The sequence below is a fragment of the Gobio gobio genome, assembly GCF_949357685.1.
Source record: "Gobio gobio genome assembly, chromosome: 2".
Taxonomy (NCBI): domain Eukaryota; kingdom Metazoa; phylum Chordata; class Actinopteri; order Cypriniformes; family Gobionidae; genus Gobio; species Gobio gobio.
In genome coordinates this window covers 33,890,294-33,898,836 of record NC_137098.1, presented here as the reverse complement: position 1 = coordinate 33,898,836, position 8,543 = coordinate 33,890,294, and positions in this window count along the sequence as shown.

The following is an 8,543-nucleotide window of genomic DNA, read 5'->3' as shown; positions in this document are numbered from 1 at the left end:
GTGCTGTCATTTTTAAAGTACCGGTACTAATACAATTTCATATCGTACCCAACTTACCCAGTCGACTAAAAATATTGACGTCAACTTATTAACGCAGTCGATTGTATCGACCAATCGCGACAGACCTACACTTATCGCCGATGTTTTACACCTCGTGACTAAACAAAGGGCGCCAATGTGAGTGTGCACAATGACGCGCAAAATGGCAGGCATAGAAGTGTCATTTTTTTATAATAATAATTTTTTTTTAAACGCCTCGGGTTAGTTTTTTGGGTTTGACGCGCAGTGTTAAAAACTGTTCGACCAATGAGATGCCACTTTTGTTCACATGCTTAGAGCTGCTGAAGTTACAGTAAAACACGACTTGGTGGCGCTCAAGCACAAAACGGTCTTGCCGAGCACACATTGATACCCAAGAAGGCGACGACGAAGAGGAAGTAAGTAGACGAAGAAGATGCAACGTGGCAAGATGAATGTAGAGCTGCTGGTCTCTTTGGTGTCTGAACACAAAGAACTTTATGACAAACGCAACAGCGACTACAAAAATCTCGATAAGGGAGTTAAGGAGAGGAATTGCAGATCAATTAGGTATCAAATCCATCTATACCTAAACAATTAGGTGAGTTTCCATCGAATCCTATTTGATTTGCAATCAAATCAAAAGCACCATCTACTGTGAGGGAGTGAATTTGCACATTCACTTGGACATTGCCAGTGAAAATTGTTTGGGTATGAACGCAAAGACGCGTCTGGCGGCACACTGGCGGCAAGTATGCTCAATACTTGTCCCGGTGTGTACAAGGCTTTAAACTGAAAAAATATTATAAAATGGTTGCGTTAACGTGGACAGCACTAATTAAAATACCAAGCATTACGTTATTCTCATGATGTCTGAAAATAAAACATGAAGGAAATTTTACAGCTTGTATACGGATAATGATTACTTGTAGTGCAAGGTTATATTTTGAAATTATTTGTTTCAGCCTTTTTGAATGGAAGTTCCCCAAACCGTAAGTGTCACCCATAATTCAAAACGCAGTAGGCTCGTTAGGAAAAAGGTGGATATCATCAGTAATGAATATGAGCATTTCAAACAAGCCCAAAAATTCTACGTTCACACTGTGGCCAATATCAGATTCAAGTGTGAACTGGTTTCGGTCTGCCGTAACTTTGCTGGCATATTCCATATTCACAGAGTGAACAAAGGACTACCTTTATGTAAAATCTTTGGTGTGACTCCCATCAGCGCAGAATTGAGACGAATGTTGATCTAGAGTGACGTAAAATTCGCACAAATTCCGATATGGCTGTTCAGACTGAAGTCGCATTGCAAAACATCAAACCTGTATCTGATTTAGGACCATATATGGAAGTGGCCCAAATCAGAATCAGATTCCATGTGGTTTCTGCTGTTCACAGTATTATGAAAAAAAGATGGATTTGGGCCAGTTTTGCCTGCAGTCTGAACATAGCCTGAAGTTTTTTTGACGTATATTGATGCTTCAGAAGGACGTTTTTTGGCCGTTAAATGCCCTGGAGTAAAATACATGCCAATACTGAATATGAGCCATTGGTGCCGCTGCACAACCGAGTTAATTTCAAGTGCATCACAGTACGTTGGAACGCTGCCAGTATTTTGAGGTTTGGGCGTCGTGATGCTACCATAGCACCGGTATACTGTGCAACCCTAGTAGTTGAGATTTTGCTTCATCACTACCTCAGATTTACTACTTTTTGTCTCCTGCTCTTTTGCCCTTGGCTTTGATCTTAAGGCCCCTCAGTCTGACTTTATATGCAGCATATTTTCCAAGGAATGATTTGCATACACTTAATGTTTGTATGTCAACAGTCTAAAATGCAAAATTAGCATGATTAAAAGGGCATCCATAATTCATGCAGGCTTCACACTGCCCAGTGTATCGGAGAAATTAACTCCTTAGGAATTAAATCATAGGAATTTACATACACGATTATTACATTCTGAACTTAATGTACTAATTTACAATTCAAACTGCAAGTGTCACAGAAATAGTAACATGGTCTGCATATAAATCATGTTACCATATGCATCATAAATGAAAATGGATATGAAGCATTCACCATTATTGAAATTGCTTTCTCACTTTAATTCAGTGTTTTGCCACATAAACATCTGTTGAGTGTTTGTTTCAGAGGATGCGTCTTCCTGTTTATGTGCACAATGCACACTTGCTTTCCAAGTAATGCCATCAAAGAGATCCTGAGCTTCCTAGAAAGTTCATGTTGTTTTCCAGCCGCATTTCATTTCCTGTATCACTCTGCTGACGTAATGGTATTATCCCTTTTCTTTTCTCTGTCTGTGAGCAGGAATTGGCAGATACCCTGTACACATTGTATTCCAACAATCTTCTTTATTTGGAATCCTAGCCGTTGTTTCTCACATTTCTTCCTAGAACAATTGCAACACATCTGTAATGTATTTTTTTCTAAAGATACACAATAGGGTACATATAATCAGCATCTGCGTTAGCAGGGCCTAGTGAGATAATTGTGTTGTCTTTCACAAGATTTGGTAATTATCATTAGGACAGCCTCTCAGCCACAAGTGTGCCTTCCATTTCAACAACCTCATATGTAATGGAGCTTCAGTCAGTTCAGAAATATACCATAAATCTTAAGACAAGTATATCAAGTGCTTTGGCATCTTGGAGTCTGTATAATGTGCCCTCAAAATTGTGTAATGTATTCGGTCACATGGTACTGTAAAACGGTTTTGTATACAACTTGTTGTGTGTATATATATGTATATATATACTGTAGAAAACTGACTTTTTTTAGAGGAATTCTATTTTTTAAAACTTGTATAAACACTACAGAAAGAAAAAGAATCAAAAGGAAAGCAACTGAATCAAAAATGACCCTTGACTCGCCAAAGTGCATCAAAAAGGGGTCTTTACTGTGTGTAAGGGAGCGGTTGGCATTCGAAACTCCAAACAAGCACATTGTGTTACATGCTTCCATGCCAAAGGAGAGAACAATCAAACAAAAAAAACTTCTAAATTTTACAGTCAAGGCCTCTCAGTGCAGTTTTCCTTTTCATGCACAGAGGTCCAAAAGGGCCCTTTTTTAATATTAGTGTTCTGTTCACAATTATTTATTTGTGCTTTTGAAACTGTAATGTTATGATTTTGCCAGTGTATTTTTGGTAATAAAGAATGTGAACAACAGTCATCTGAATGTGTCTTAATTTGGTTTTCAGAGTTATCAAAAGCAATGCTCTACCTGACAAACTCGAACCATCAGCTACATTAAACAAACTATGATTGGATTTAGTCATAAATTCAATGGACTTCATCCAGATACACATTACTCTCTAGGTTTGGCAGCCACTCCACCACCGCCGGCGAACACAACCACTTCTTCCATTGTACAAAGGTGAGAGTAGGGACCACCAGCAGAGGTGGCGAATGGAGTGGCAAACCAAAAGCTGAACCATATAGTTAATAAATGATAATTGTAGAATAGTAGCCTATATTGAATAATACTCAGACATTATTTATATATTGTAGAAGTATTGTGTGCATTTATGTACCATTATACTGGTAACACTTTACAGTAAGGTTCATTAGTTAACTACATTAGTTAACATTAACTATTAATGAACTGCACTTATAAAGCATTTATTTATCTCTGTTAATGTTAATTTCAACATTTACTAATACATTATTAAAATATTGTTAATATTAGTTAATGCACTGTGAACTAACATGAACAAACCATGAACAGCTGGATTTTTATTAACTAACATTAACAAAGATCAACAAATACAGTAAAAAATTGACTGCTCATGGTTAGTTAGCTAATACATTAACTAATGTTAACTAATGAAACCCTATTGTAAAGTGTTACCATTATACTTAATTGAGGCATCAACTCGCCAGCTAGTTTTTATCCATATTTAAAGGGTTAGTTCACCCAAAAATGAAAATAATGTAATTTATCCCTCACCCTCATGCCGTTCCACACCCGTAAGACCTCCGTTCATCTTCGGAACACAAATTAAGATATTTTAGTTGAAATCCGAAGGCTCAGTGAGGCCTGCATAGGCATCAATGTAATTTACATTCTCAAGATCCATTAATGTGCTAAAAACATATTTAAATCAGTCCATGTGAGTACAGTGGTTAAATATTAATATTATAAAGCGATGAGAATATTTTTTGTGCGCCAAAAAAACCCCTAAATAACGACTTATAATAGTGATAACAGATTTCAAAACACTGCTTCATGAAGCTTCCGAGCGGAAATGAATCAGCGGGTGAAACATCGCTTCATCGTTTATCAGACATTGCCACCTTGTGGAATAAAGGTGAATTGCACTTATTCAGTCATCAAAGATTAAATTACTGTTGTGCAGAAAAAATATAGTTTTTTTTCCTGTCAAATTTGCCTATCGTTTGATTTAATGATGTTGTATAGATAAAGGACTCTTGGTAGTATACACGTTAACTGTTGCAATTTGACCTATCACGGAAAGTGGTAGGTTCATCCAGTGAGTTAGATCCTCTTATATTGTTTTTAATATGATTAATATTATTAACTATTCTCTGAAAAAAGACCCACACACACATTGTACATAGGTTTTAATTTGGATTTTCTTCCATTGAACCATAAGTGGATATTTATTGACGCTCGGTGGAGTTGATGCACTTGTTCACATTGGGCTTGAATTTAACTGCGATTTACAAAAAGATGCATTTGGGAACAGTTTTTGTGCAAATTTTTTAGAAACTGTTGCACATTCACATCTTGGATAATTCATGTCTTTCTAAATGAGGTCCCAGGCTTTATTTTGTCCTGTACTTGAACTCTATCAAATAGAATATTTGTAGATTCTGAAAGTAATCACGCTAAAATCATTTGTGTGAATTAAGATAAGGCAGCTGCTCACTTGAATTTAGTCTCCAATGTCCTATTCTGGCTCTGGGGCAAAAGTAACATGCAGGGTGCATTTTATCATGTAGTGGTTCTCTAAAAAAAAAAAAAAACAAGAATATTATTTTCTCCATTTCACACCTGGGAAATGGGTTGGTGGATGAATTAGTTTAGCAGGCACAAACTAATGTGCTTTTCTGTGTTACTTGACATACCTTGCTCAAGATTAAATTAACTAAATGACTTTCCTTCTTTTTTGCCTTTAATTTTTACCCATGGCTACTCCTGTTGTTCTTGTGACATTTGCCAAGCCAGTGTTATTTGATATCACAGGCAACAACCTGGAACAGCTTTATGAGAATGCATGTACTGAAAGGAAAGCAAATCAGTCAGAAATGACCTTTGAATAGCCACATTTATTTGATCTTTTGTTGACAAAGGTCCTCAGCACTATCAAAGCTATAGTACTGAGTAGGTGTAGTCTGTGAAATTGTTCACAATGTGTAAATTTTTAGTCCTGTATTTCAGACCACCTGTCTTAATTCATCACAACATCTACTCTACTAAATCAGGGGAGCCGGTTTAGCTGGCTAGCCAGATATGTTCAAGCTTAGTTTGTGCCAATCCTGGGTTTTAGGTACCATTCAAGTGGTTTGGCATTTAGCAGTGTTCATCTCCATAGTAACTTATGCTCCACGGCTATATTGCTCTAGGGCAGGTTATGTTCTGGATTAGAGATCTCAAACTGAAATTGGACCAATCAGCTGTGAGTAAAGTGACACACCTCTGATGCAATAAAGTCACTCCCCTGTTTCTACACCAAATTAAAAGTCACTATATAGCAAACGGTTTTTAAAGACTAAAGCGTCTGGCTCTTAATAATGCTTGTTTATAATAAAAATAATTTTGAATGATTTAGATATCATTGATTTAATTATTATACCCTTAATCAATTACACATGTATCATTTTAATTAAATCATTAATAGGCACTTTGTTAAAATGAATATAAATAGCGTATATAAAAGTCATACAAATAAGCTTTAAAATCAATAAATAAAGCTATAAAAATTACTACATGCAAGCTTAAATATTCAGTTCTCTCTACATATCAACTAAACTAACTTCATAACTTTTACTTGTATTGACATATAAGATTTTTCTTTAAGATGTTCCTCTTTCATAGACATCTATTTTGTTCTTCCTGTGTAAATGTGTTTAAATTCTTAATATTTTTCAATCATGTATATTCTGCAGAAGAGAGAATTGAATCTCAGTTTGACTGATCCACAGCGTGTGATTGGCTGTTCACTACTGATGTCACAGCTAAACTCCTAAACTCCGGATCAAAGCCCGAGTTGACAGAGAAAGCTGATGATCAGCATCATGGGACCAACAAAGCCTGAATAGATTGGTCTGGTTTTGTCAACTCGAAACTAATCCTGTAACCCTAAGTTTGTTAAACCACCATCATGGTACATGCCCGAGGAAGCAAGAAGATGAACAAGGCCATAATGGGGTTCTAATACATAGATGTCCAACTAAGCCACCAAATTGGAAAGTGTTTAAGTCTTTAGAAATGCGCTAATTGAAATTTAAAGCAAATTAAAACCAGCAGTAGGTATAAGAGAGGCTTGACTTATATGGGTTTAACTGTAACCGAAGGCTGCTGGAGCAGCGATAAGCCGTGGATGGATTCCGCTCCTCTTTGGGAAATACAAGTCTGTACCTTTTTATAATCCCTTCAAGTTACACGAATCCCTGACAGTTTCTAAAAAGCCCACTGATGTCGTCATTTATGAGATCAGCTTTTCAAAGGTCCCCGTGAAAGTGAAGATATAGCAGATGACATATGAGGTGGGGAAACACAAAAGGGAAGGGGAAAATACTTGAAGGACACACTTGTGACATTTTAGTGACTCCTGTTGGCGCTTCGGAGCCAATTAATTTCAAACCTCTGGTTTTTCTATTTCCACCACAGAAAGTCCAGTTTTATGCTCAAGCAAGTGGAATGATCAGCAAAGAAAATACATGAACCTTCATGAGCTTAAGATTTTTTTGTTGGGCCTCTAAAATATCTGGAAGCTTACTAAAATAGGCTGGGACACCAAGCTTGAAGTCCCTTGCTTCTCGAACTGTAATTCTCTGGGATAACATAAGTAGAGAAATAAAGCAAGAGGAAGCGAAATAAAGATAATTACTGCAACCCACTTTTTCCTTTGTGCTTATCAAGGTCTAAAGCCAGAAAAAACAAGTGCCTTCCAAGAAGAAAAGAGGCAGCCATTAAACATTTACGCTTTTCTTCCCCCATAATCCTTCTTTAAGATGAGCTGCCTGCCAATTTATTTCTTACATCTCTTTGATAATCTTCAGACCTTTCATGTCAGCAGCCACATCTTTTATTTCTTTTAACCAGAACCATTTGAATGCCCAGACATTTACTGGCCATTGTGATGTCTAACATCTAGAGAACATTTTATAAGGACTGTACAGAGCTATAGATCCTATATAAGAGGGTATTCTTTGGATAGTTTCTAAGGGGTACAATTGTGCACAAATGTTTAAATGATGGAGACTTAAATGAAGGACATGATGAATAATGTAGCAGTTATTCTCGTTTCACTTGCCACTGCATAGAGAGCTGTGGGGATCTGGTGTTTGATGAAATCTCCATGCCATACATCTGATTGGGGGCAGGGCTTCTGAGACATTCAATAAACAACACACTCAGACAAGAAATGTGAGGGTGAAGTGCTGTAGGGGAATTTAATGTGTGCCCAGATATGTGTATACTGCGGCATATGCAGGAATTAAAGGAACGTGTTATTTAGACAGCCGAGTGTTTTCTGCCTTCACTGAAGAACAGTGATTTCTTCTGTCTGGATCAGCTGTCTGAAAAATACACCATAATCAGGAGTAATCAAAATCTTGGTTCATTCAAGTCATATATTAGGAGTTTTACTGATTGGATTCAAGATCATCCTCATTACTACATTCACATGATGAGATCTGTTTCAAGCAAATCTATGTTTGAATGTTATGTTTTACTAATAACATCTTTCCCTCTGAAATATGAAAGTTCGACCTTTAGTTTAAAAATAAAAATAAATGTCTGAGTTTTTAATTTAGTTCTAAATGTCTTTTTCTTCTGGAAATTTGAAACCTGTCATTTAATATTTTAACAAAAAAAACATGCTGTTTAAATATTCAAATCTGTAAAATAGCCCATGCACAAAAACAACCGTTTTGTTAAACATCATGACTATTTGACAATTAAAAATTGACTAAATGATTATTTGACAATTCAGATTAAATATTTTGCTATTTTTTCTAGCTCTATATTAATTTGCCTGATTATTGTATAAAAGGTCTGTAGTGACCATACTTTATTTATTCAGTTTATTACTTTATACAACAACAGATATTAAGATGTTCCACAAGCTTCTGATCAGTCTCACTGTGTATTACCAGAAGAAGCAGACTTACTGTTGTGAGGAGATGGTCAATCTCAGTAGTGTCTCTGTATGGACCCAGAGTGTTCCACACAAAAGGATGATACGCTTTCCTGAAAAAGATATTTAGAGATTGTGTATGGTGTCAGATGAAGGTGCTGGAAGTGTACACAGCACT